The 12,500-nt window shown below is 38.1% G+C and overlaps 1 protein-coding gene and 1 long non-coding RNA gene across 7 annotated transcripts in view; one reads left to right on the top strand and one right to left on the bottom strand.

Annotated features, from left to right (window-relative positions):
- Positions 1-12,500, bottom strand: part of sdc3 (syndecan 3) — an 89,787-nt gene that overhangs the window by 74,597 nt on the left and 2,690 nt on the right. The window lies entirely within an intron of this gene.
- Positions 8,917-11,915, top strand: LOC147832663 (uncharacterized). Its single transcript, XR_015517292.1, has 2 exons — positions 8,917-10,356; positions 10,530-11,915. It is a non-coding gene; the product is annotated as an uncharacterized LOC147832663 (long non-coding RNA).

Raw genomic sequence — 12,500 nt, 5'->3', positions numbered from 1 at the left:
TTCATACTTTATATATTTAAATTACATTAATATATTTCTTTTGTTCACTTGTTTGTTAGCAGGAATGCAAGATTTGCATCATGCCATTAACATTACATTAGCTTACTACTAAAGCCTGGTTTATACTTCTGCGTCAAGTGACCGGCGCAACCCAGGGCGCATGCAACGCGCGTAGCTGTGCATTTATACTTCTGCGCGCTGTCGCTGTGGGTCTGCATTAACACTTCCCAAACGCTAGTTGGCAGTGAGGTGTTAATGCTCCTCTGTGTCTAGTTTCTTCACCGATGTTTTGCTTTTCCTTAACACTTCTTGAAAGTACAAGTGGCTGCATGGCGCTGCATGGCGCTGCATGGCGGCGCTTCTGGTGTGCGACCTGCTTTATGTTCTTGTCGCAGCACCAGTGGCACCGGAATTAGGCACTGAAATTCATATACTGATTTGGTCCAGTGCATACGGGTTCCAAATGTAACAATGCTATAATGGCACCTGGTTTTGAACCCAACCCTAGCTATAGATGAATAAAGAAACTAAATCTGCGTGAATGTGAGTGTGCATGGGTGTTTCCCAGTACTGGGTTGCAGCTGTAAGGGCATCCGCTGCGTAAAACATATGCCGGATAAATTGGCGATTCAAACCGCTGTGTCGGCCCCTGATTATTAAAGAGACTAAGCCATAGAAAAATTAATAAATGAACTTATTTCTGAAAACAAAACGATATGTTTAACTTGTCTTGAAAATGCTTCTTGATTTAATAATCTTTCGATATTTGGACTAGAAACAAGACAAAACCTCTAAAAGAGATAAACTCTTCACATACCAATGCATCTAGCGCCTGCACATTTACATAGTAAAACACAGTAAAAGCAGAAGAGTGAAGTGTAAAAACCAAGCGGCAACCTCCCGCTCTCTCTCAGGATGCCAATACGGAAGTAACTAAAACTGCAATTCATCCGAAATTGCGCTAGTCCTGGCCGCTCCTGGCTCCAAAACAGAGCAAATTTCAATTGAACCCACTGTTAGAATGGCCAACTTTACAGCAGAAAAAAATGTGTTTACAGCCTGGTACAAAAAAAGATTTTGGGTAATACAGCTAATATTACCCTTCATGACAACTGTGAGGGGGTGAATTTTGTTATAACTCATCCGTTTCCTTTATATTCAGTTATATTAAGTTTGCATAATTAACGGCGTGGCCACTTGATTGACAGCTAGGTCTCGCTGGTCGCCGTCACGTCACCTCAGCTGAATCCTGGAGATTAGCCACTGAACTCGGCAGATTTATCGTATTTCTGTGTTGTTTTATGTGGCTTTACACAGTCGACTGTCTTTTGGACTTGTTTCCTACAATTATTAGATGGCATGGCATGCTGAGGGCACTTAATTGTGCTCACAAACCGTTCACGTGGCCTCCGTTTCCCATGTGAGTAAAGTTATATACTTATATACCATCTCTATACATGTATTTGTTTTATCATTTATCATTTATCGTTTATATTTATATTTAGAGCTGTAATGCACTCCAGAATCTGACGGATTGATTAGCTGTAGGCTCTAGAACTGTCATCTGAAGTGTTGTCATACAGTGTTATGCTGGATTTCATCAATAGTCTTACATTTACTAACACAGACTATACTCGCCCCATCAGGCTCGCGGCTCACAGCACCGCCCATTTTCACCACCGCTACCAAGCTGACCAATCACAGAGCTTGTGCTACGCATCGTTGCGACGTGTAGTTTTTTTAAGAGGTCAGCAGTCAGCGGAGGATGCAGCGCCAGGTAAGGGTATAAATCCAGCTTTAGCCTCCTGGATACAACAAGCCAATGCAGCTCTGATCAGCCACACAAGGTAGCTGTGAAATTATAGCTTTTGATCAGGCATTCACCTCAGACTAAGGGGTCCTAAGCAGACTCTATTCCAGATTTTTAACCACACCGGACCATACACGTGCGCTTGACCCAGAAGTATAATTCCGCCTTTAGCTGATCTTATATAAAACAAACGTTACAATTATATCTATATTCAACAATGATTTGTTAATACGTAAGTTTATACAACAAAATAAATGTAAATGTGTACAAGTTTGCAGTATTTTCTAATTTATAGAGTGATTAAGGCGACGCAGTGGCGGAGAAGGTAGTGCTGTCGCCTCACAGCAAGACGGTCGCTGGGTCATTGGTTCGAAGCTCGGCTCGGCTTGGTTCAGTTGGCGTTTCTGTGTGGAGTTTGCATGTTCTCCATGCGTTCGGGTGGGTTTTCTCCGGGTGCTCCGGTTTCCCCCACAGTTCAAAGACATGCGTTACAGGTGAACTAGGTAGGCTAAATTGTCTGTAGTGTATGACAGAGTGTGTGGATGTTTCCCAGAGATGGTTTGCGGCTGGAAGGGCATCCGCTTTGTAAAAATGTGCTGGATAAGTTGGCGGTTCATTCCGCTGTGGCTGTGGATTGATAAAGGGACTAAGTCGACAAGAAAATGAATGAATGAATGAATGGAGTGATTAAAATAGACCCAAAAAAAAACTTCATACAGTGTTCAAATTTCTGTGTTGAATATTTACAAAAATTGGTGCACATTTAAATTAAATAATGCTTCATTTGTAACATTTAAACAACATTTAACAAAAATAAAATCATTTTTTCAATTGCTCATGAAATCAATTACCTGTAATTATAGTATATGTATATGTATATAATATTAGTATATGACTGTCTATTAGGTTAACATTTGATCATAATCTTCACCTTCAGTGTCTAAAGCTCTTTAAATACTAAACTGCAGTTGAATTCTCATTCTAACACACCCAGAAACGCATAACTAAGTGATTTTGGTCACACTGAAGTGTTTAAGTGACAGTCTAAAAAGACAAATTATTGCTTTTACCGTCTTACCGTCGAAACTGAACATTAATGAAGTGTAGAAACACATTTATTAGAGGGTATAAATGAAGACGTCTCTCATAAGAGTCTCCTGAGAAAAAGATTTCATTGTACAGAGTCTGAAAATACGTCTCGCAGTCAGATTGCCACAGAAAGTCTACGATCAAAAGTCAGAGATTTCAATATGAGGTCAAATATTTCAGCGTAGAGTCATGGAGATGATAAGTGTTGTGCAACTGGATTTCTGCTGGGAGTTTCTCAGCTCTCGAGTGTTTTTGCTGAAATCGGTGTGAGGTCAGAGGCCCAGCGACCCCCTCTGATCAGCTCAAACGGGACGGAAGTTAAGGGTCATTATCTCAGCAGGAACGAGGGTCTTGGGGCTGTTAACACCCACCTGCCGAGAGACACGTCCACATGAAGAGTCTTCAGGCCAGATACAGGCTCTGAGGCCCCGTTTACACTAGTGTGTTCTCGTTTGAAAATGGCGTTTTAGATCAAAAACGATCCGCGTCCACACTAGCGTTTCACCTAGCGTTTCTGAACTTATCTCCGTCCACGCTAAGCCACCAAAAACGTACATCACGTGACCATTTCCGCACTCTGGGCATCCGCGTTCTAGCGAATATATGCAGCTGCTGTAGTAAAAAAGGCAGAGTTTAATTGCACAATGGTGTCTAAAACGGACAATAGTGCAAACAACGCTCCCATTTCTGTGTCCATGTTGTTGTTTACATTGAAAGGCTGGTCTGCTGTCTTTCGGTAGCGTTAAAGCTATGTGTTATAGTCATGTAATAGGGGCTTGACGAATAAGAGAAGGATACGCAATGAAACAAAAGCCCCAATCAGGTGGTCAAATCTCAGCAGCCCCGCCTCCGTTTTCAGATGTCTCCGTTTTTCCTCATCCACACTGAGACGGAGCAGCAGCATTTCCAAAACTCTCAGTTTTTGGCGCTCGAAAACTCCGCCGTAGTGTGGACGGATGGCGTAACCGTAGCAAAACTTATGCGTTTTAAAATGTTTTAGTTTTAAATTCGCCCTCAGGCCCCCTTTACACTATGTACAGTTGCCTCGAACCAAGCCAAAGCATGATTGTCCCCCGTCCCGTCTACCCCGACGGCCCACACTCATATTACAATCGGGCCTGGGCACGCTTACGTCATCGATAATGCGCTGGTCATCGCTGGAAATCGCTCTCGCTCAGCACAGTGGGGATTCCTTCAGTTATATCAATAGAAGTCCTTTGGGATGCGGTGACATGCAGTCAGATATTTCACTGAACAGATCCGGCACTTTTGACGCTCATAAACAATAATATAGCCCTCGTGCTGCAGGTATTAGGAGGTTTGCTGAAGGTGCAGCTGTCGTGCAGTGTGGGGTTTGCGTCTTTATTAAACTACGGAAGTTTGCATTCACTGAACAGTAAGAATGATTAATAAATCCATATAAAACAGTCCCTTAAAAGTCACGTCTTGCTTTCAGTACTGGTTTTGCCTTCTGAGTTTCTAACGACCAACTAGAATCCAATCTTCAATGTTCGAAAAACTCTACAAAAAGTAATTTCTGTCCAGCGGCAGTAAGTCTTAAACGTCTGGAAGGACATGAGAGTACGCAAACGATGACAGAATCTTTTCATTTCTGGCTGAACTACACATCTTGGCTCCGATCCCATATTGGTTTATTTTCCCAAGCACTGCTAATCCCCCTTCCAGGCCATAGAGAAGCACGTCCCCAATCAAATCTTGAAAACACTGTCGAACTCTTGTGAGCCCTTTATACAGCTGAGTGAAACTTCCTGTGCCAAACTGCTTCACACATTCCTCTCCACTCGTTTTCTGTCCGTCCCTCCTCCTCGTTTGCCTCCCTCTCTCTATGCTTGTCTTTGTCGTCTCCAGCACAAAACACTGATTCAGTGCTGAACCCAGGAGTCCAACATGATCCTTTAAAACACACACACAGCTCTCAGGAGCGGATGCGTGTCCATTAGCTCAATTCCCAGATCTAAATTAAACTCCATCCCTGGCACACAAAGACAGAGAGGATATGACACCGCTGACCTGATCCACATGAAACTTCCGTTTGGAGTGGCCACAACAACTCCACCAATCGCACATTATGCTACAAGTGTGTTGATTCATTTCGAGTGGGCAATCGGCTTGATTTTAACACCCGCTGTCAGCTGCTGTCTGCTGTTTTAGCACAGTAGCTCATCAACCAGGTCAATGCGAACTGTAAAGCTTTGTAGCTCAGGTCACCTCTTAGGAAAAGTGGTTGCGTAGACCTAACAGCAACACAGGCTCATTAGAAATATCTGCTACATTTCTGTGAAACCACTAAAACATATTTAAACATTTTTTTTTTCAGTATTGTGACACAGTTCATAGAGAAATGGAATTTAAATGAGAAAACAGTGGGCGTGGCTTATTTTTTTACTGCAAGTTAATTGGATGTAGTTAAGTATGCATTTTGTTCAATACAGTCCAACATATATTAGAGGTTTCTAGATGAACTGAACATTACGAGGCAGTGCAAAGGCAACGACTTATGCTCCTTTTCACACTAATGATATTTACAAGGACATATTATAAACAAAAAAGTTTATCAAATAAACACCCATATATTATATGTAATTGATTCAGCTCGGGTTTGAGTTTGGTGAAGCATGGTTCTAGAAAAGAGGTAAAAGCAATGAAAAATTAGGGTAAAGCTACGTGGTTGCAATGCATTTTCTCATATGTTCTACAATAAATTCTCTCATGTTATACTGTTATACTTTTGAAAACACATACGCTTGGGTTTAGGTCAGTGCTATCTCTTGTAGACATGTATAAAAGTGTATATCTGAAACGTACGACAAAACGTACCCGAAATAATGCATTTCAGATTAAAAAATAAAAAAAATAAATAAAAAAAATGTAAAAGCAGAGAGCGCTCTCTAGTGGATTTGTCACTTGAAACGTACAACAAAACGTACCCTGAATAATGCAATTTTGATTTGCAAAAGTGTCAATAGCACCCTCTAGAGGATTCGTCATCTGAAACGTACAACAAAACGTACTCTAAATAATGCATTTCAAATTCACAAAAATGTCAATAGCGCCCTCTAGTGGATTTCTTATCTGAAACGTACAACAAAAATGTACCCTTAATAGGGCTTTAAGGTTTGCAATAATGTAGCCAGCACCCTTTAGTGGATTTGTCATTTGAAAAGTAAAACAAAACGTACCCTAAATACGGCTTTCAGACTCGAAAATACAATTATAGCTCCCTCTAGTGGATTTGTCATCTGAAATGTACAACAAAACGTACCCTAAATAAGGCTTTCAGATTTGCATGTATGACTATAGCGCCCTCTAGTAAATTTGTCATGTAAAACATACAAAAAAATGTACCCCAAGTAACACATTTCAGATTTACAAGCGTTTAAAGTTCTTTAGTGAATTTGTCATCCGAAATATACAACAAAACATACCCTTAATAATGCATTTCAGATTCACAAAAAATGTAGACAGCACCCTCAAGTAAATTAGTCATCTGAAACACACAACAAAAAAAACCCCTAAATAACGCGTTTCAGATTCGCAAATAAGGCGATAAGGCCCTCTAGTGGAAATGTCATCTGTAACATACAACTAAACGTACCCCAGGTAACACATTTCAGATTCACACATTTAAAATCCTCAATTGGATTTGTCATATAAAACATACAACAAAATCTACCCCAAGTAATATATTTGAGATTCAGAAGCGTTTAAAGTCCTGTAGTGTATTTGCCATCTGAAACGTACAACAAAAAGTACCCTGAATTATTTATTTCAGATTCACAAAAATTTATCTAGCGCCCTCTAGTGGATTTGTCATTTGAAACGTACAGCAAAACATACCCAAAATAATGCATTTTAGATTTGCAAAAGTATCAATAGCGCCCTTTAGTGGATTTATAATCTGAAACGTTCAACAAATCGTACCTAAATAATGCACTCAGATTCACATAAACGTCAATAGCGCACTCTAGTGGATTTGTCACCTGAAACGTACAACAAAACGTACCCTAAATAAGGCTCTCAGATTTGCAAATACGACCATAGCGCCCTCTAGTAGATTTGTCATCTGAAAAGTACAACAAAACGTACCCTAAGTAATGCATTTCAGATTCACAAAAAGTCAAGGGCGCCCTCTAGTGGATTTGTCATCTGAAACATACAACAAAATCTACCTGGATCTTCATATTTTACTTTTTGCAAAACTTAGGCTGAGGCACGCATTTCCATTAAGTTTGAGCGGCCTACAAGCACAGACTTGATGAAAAACATTTGATCATATCTTGCCGAACTGACAAAAATGTTGTGAATGCCTGATGTGGCCGTTTGTTCAGATGTACAGTGAATTAAATGCAGTTTCTGCGATTTTTGTTTCGATTGTGAACGCAAGAAATGAGATCTAAAGAGTTAAAAGTGGCTTTAAATCTGCACTGAGCTTTACTTATAGAATAAACTGGATTCAGAATGAACTGGCTTTCAAAAAACAACAATGTGAATGGAAAATCATCCGAGAACTAAATTAAAGCAGATCAAATTAACATCTAAGTTCATTTTAAAGCTTAAGAATAACAAGTGTCATGTATATTAACATATATTTTAGATTTGGGCTGAAATAAAAACTGATTTAACTCTTTATACTTGAAATGCTCATTAGAAAACCCCTTGAGTGTAACTGGGGGTTTTTACAAAACCTTTGAACTTTGATCATTTAAAATAAATTTATATTAACATTGTAATCAATATCAATGAAATGACCACATATGGATCTTTAACCAATGAAGTGCACCGTTGTTTCCTATAAATTAAGTAAAAACATTGTAAATAAATAACCTTACAGCTTGTGATATTGATTCATAGCTAACAACTCTTTAAAAGCAATGTTTACTCTTAAAAAAATAAGACAAATACCTCCAAACACCATGAAGAAAACTACAAACACAGAGCTGCATTCTGTTCTGTTTCCCTGGATTTGAGACCCTCGTTAGTCTAGCAGACATTGGACCGTTTAAAAAAGGGCTCTGAGCTCAACAAACAGAGCTGCTCAGTAAAATCCCCAACATCCGTAGTAAAAACTGGGAAAACTGAACTCGGTTCTAATTTACTTAAAGCAGTTCACCATAATGCATTTCCTCGCACACACTGCTCAAAGGTAAATACACATCTAGAGGAGGATCCTGTGTTCCGCTCTCTTTCTTTCTTCATTCTCAAAAGAACATGATTATATTTGCTTCTGTCGTGGAATAAAACTGCTTTTTCCTCAGTTCCAGACTTTTTTTCATGCAATGGTGAATTCAGTTTGGACTTTTCTTCTTGCAAGTACATTAACAATAAGTATATTTAATTTGGATAATTAAAATTTTTTTGCTCATTTGTTGTTGTTTTTTTTAAACCTGGCAACTAATTTTATGGCCCGTTTCCACTGAGTAGAACAGTACGGTTCGGTTTGGTACACTTTTATGGCCGTTTCCACTGTCAAAAGGCGCACTGAACCGAACTGTACCACTTTTTCGGCACCCTTTCGAAAGGGTACCAAACGCGAGAAAAGGTACCAAAAGTTGGAGCTAGATGCGCAGCTGAACGCTATTGGTTCACAGAGATACATCATTCGCTTACGCAACAAGCCAGAATGAAAACAAAGGATCCGCCATGTTTAAAATACACAGCCGAGAAATCTTTTACAGCGTAAATATATATACATATAATAACGAGTCGTGTTAGACCCGGACTCAAACAAACCTTGCCGTCATCTTAATGAACAGCCATTGTCAAACAGAAGAGCAGATTTACCCTGTGCCCCTTAGTTTTTTACGAGTCCGTATAAAGCACGAGTGGTTTCGCTTTCTTGCTTGCGCTCACGTGCGCGTCTATATCTGAAATAATAATTCTCACATCTAAAGGAGGATCCTGTGTTCCGCTCTCTTTCTTCATTCTCAAAAGAACATGATTATTTTATGTAAGCTTGCTTCTGTCGTGGAATAAAACTCCTTTTTCCTCAGTTCCCGACTTTTTTTTTATGCAATTGTGAATTTAGTTTGGACTTTTCTTCTTGGGACTGCGAGTTTACATATCACCGTTCGTATTTTAAGACCCCAGTGACAGACAAGTGTCTGCATTGATCCTGTGGGCCAGCCTGGACACCCGCCGGTGACCTACTCCGACCTGCAGCTTCTCTACGATGGACGACCAGCGTTCTCCAGCACCTAGACTGCAGCTCTGCTCAAGAAGATTGGCCAGAGGAGAAACCCGATTGAGCCTGGTTTCTCTCGAGGTTTTTTCCTTCACTTTTGTATATTGGAAGTTTGTTCCTCGCCACTGTCGCCATTGGCTTGCTTGGATTGGACTTGTGGAGCTGCGCATTGAATTCAGGGTTTGAACTTTCAGCAGTGAAAATTAAACCACACTGAACTGAACTAAATGGACACATTTTCAGTTTACTAGAACTTCAATGTTTAGCTGCTTTGGCACAATCTACATGGTATATGCGCTACATAAATAAACACAAATTGAGTTTGTATGACTGAACTTGCAGGAAGTTTGATTGACCAATCATAGCACTGATATGATGTGCCCCAGAGTCTCGGCGGAGTATCTGCTGCCACAGTTTATATTGATGTCAATTACAGTATTGAATGATGTCATACTTCAATGTATTTTATGATTTGGAAATGTAAGTGAACATGCTGGCAAGATCATTAACCGTACTATACATCAACTAAACGTTTGCTTTTAAAGTCCACATGAACCATAAGTTCCTACTGAACTCACATGTCAATAATGTAACTGAAACAGGATGACAAAAGACGAGATATGAATGATTTGACATAGATAGAGAAGGTTTTGGTGGTATTATTAAAGAAGGGCGACATAGTGGCTTAGAGGTTAGCACTGTCTCCTCACAGCAAGAAGGTTGCTGGTTCGAGTCCCGGCTGGGTTAGTTGACATTTCTGTGTGGAGTTTACATGTTCTCCCCGTGTGGGTTTCCTCCGGGTGCTCTGGTTTCCCCCACAGTCCAAACACATGCGCTATAGGGGAACTGAATAAACTAAATTGGACTTGGTGTATGAGCTTGTGTATGAATGAGTGTGTATAGGTGTTTTTCAAGTACTGGGTGCAGTTGGAAGGGCATTCGCTGTGTAAAACATTGGCTGTGGTGCCCTGAAGAATAAAGGAATAAGCCGAAGGAAAATTAATGAATGAATAATGTTTCCAAGTTAATCTCTAGGATATTTGTACCATTAATACAAATTGAAATGCATGATGTTCAATTTGCTTATTTTCTGCAACTTATTTTCTTACACAACTGCTAATTTTACTTGCAAAAGATCAGACTCATGTAAAGAAATGGACTAAATCTGAGCCAAATTGAATTGTTAAGATTTTACAATAGTGAATAAACAATGTGGTACTGCACTGTATATAACATCACAGATAGAAAAGCAATTGTGCATGGGGCTAATTTGGTTTTTAAACTTTTAACTTATGTTGTTGTGTTGATAAGTGTTATTGTGCCGTTGTTGTATGTTTGTAATTGTTGTCCTAAATCCAGTGTTGAAGAAAAATTTCCTTTCTGTGTCAAGCAGAACGGACAATAAAGTTTAAACTTAAACTTAAACAGGGTTAAAAAAAAACTACTTTCATTAATCATTAAGTAAATTTAATTTGGATAATTTAATGTTTTTTGTTTATTTGTTGTTGTTCTTTTAACACTGACAACTAAATTTAAATCACACTCATGTAAACAAATGCACTAAATCTGAGCCAAATTGTGAATATTTTACAATAGTGATTAAACAATATGGCACTACACTGTACAGCATTACAAACAGAGAAGTTGAAAGCATTTAGGAAGCATTAGGTTCATTTAATTTGGATAGTTCAATGTTTTTTGTTTATTTGTTGTTGTTTTTAACCCTGGCAAATAATTTTACCCTCCTATGTGAATGTACACTGTTAATATACTGTAACTTTTGTCTAAAATGTTGTAGGATGTAAATGTGTGTACTAAGTTTCTACTTATTTGCATAATAAAAAGCTTTTATTTTAATGTGCTACCTCGCAATCCCTCACTAGTAATAAACAAACAGTTGGAGAAAAGTGGTATAAATTATTAAAACAACACTCAGTTCTCAATCCATTCCCTTTCAGTACATCATAATGCATCCAAACGTGCTGAGTTCCTTATATTTATTAAAGGTTTACTGATTTTTGTTCTGCAGATTTACTTGCACAGATTAATTGTTTGCCTCAAGAATAGCGAGCGGAATTTGATCTTGCAAGGTCTTTTAATCTAGAAAGCTCTAAAAGTGTCAGCCATCTCTGATACCTGGGGAATCACCTGTTGTTTTTCTCAGTCTCATCCGCCAGGTGATGCAACACTTCACCTGTAGACTAACGTCAGCCTTTACTTGCTTTATTTCAAAACTTTTCCATTCTGAATAGATCATCTGAATGCACAATGCTCATTCAGCATGCCATGACTTGTCCAGAAATAAGTCATATATTTTAGAAGGGAGTGCACATATTCAATGTGGGAGCAGCAGGACTGGTAATGAAAATTGTTAGAGATTGAGAAAGGCCATGTCTTGCAAAAGATCTATTTTGACTTTGAATATCACAGCATTTTGGTTTAAGACTTTTTTCCTCTCTGAATTGTGAGGGAAAACTAATCATGATTGAATAATTAAAGAGATCGCTCACTCAAAAGTGAATATTTCGTCATCAATTCCACTCAAAAATAAAAAATAAAGAATGTTTCAAGCTTGTTTAAACTATTTATTTAAAAAGAGTTGAAATTCATAATTTTAATAACTTAATTTATGTTCACTCCACTTAAATTTGTAAAATAAAAAAAAATAAGTTAACTTAATCAGCTTGTGTTGGAACAACATGAAGGATTTGTGTGGAACCCAGCATTTTCACAGTATACTCTCCTCTATTTTACAGTATACTCTTGTACTTTTCAAACATTTATGAGTTAATAAAAAATAAAAAAATAATAAAAAAAAAAGAGTAATAAAAAAGAAGATATTTTGAAACATGCCTTCAATAGCATTTGTTTTTACACTATGGAATTACTTTTAGCTTTCTTTAAATTATCCTTTAAAGTTTGTAGCCATTTGAAGATGAATACATGGCAAGTAAACGTTCATTTTTGAGTGAACAATCCCTTTAAAATGTACAATTTACCTTATTTTATCATTTAAATGATCCTATGACTTAAATGCAGGGTAAATAACATATAAACACTGAATGATTTTAATGATAGAATATAATGTAGAATATAATAGATATAATATCTGGGCTCTGCTGCTTGTTTTTTTCTACCACTTTATTAACTTAATGCCACAAGGACGAGAGGTATTACATATTCAAATACACTCAAAAAGAATGACATTTAGTGTTTGTTTAAATTGAGTTGAAAATGTTATTCTTGAGGGTTTTTTGTGGGGGGCTACTTAATTGTTTCATGTTCATTGCACATACATTTGTAAAACTAATTAGTTTACTTAATTCCTTTATTTTGTCCCAACACAAATCGATTGTGTGGAATCCAGCATTTTTTACAGTGTAGCTTTCTGATAGAGAA

The sequence above is a fragment of the Danio rerio genome, chromosome 19 (genome assembly GCF_052040795.2).
Source record: "Danio rerio strain M-AB ecotype USA chromosome 19, GRCz13ab, whole genome shotgun sequence".
NCBI classification, from domain to species: domain Eukaryota; kingdom Metazoa; phylum Chordata; class Actinopteri; order Cypriniformes; family Danionidae; genus Danio; species Danio rerio.
The sequence above is the reverse complement of the archived record's forward strand: the minus strand, read 5'-3'. Positions and strand labels throughout refer to the sequence as shown.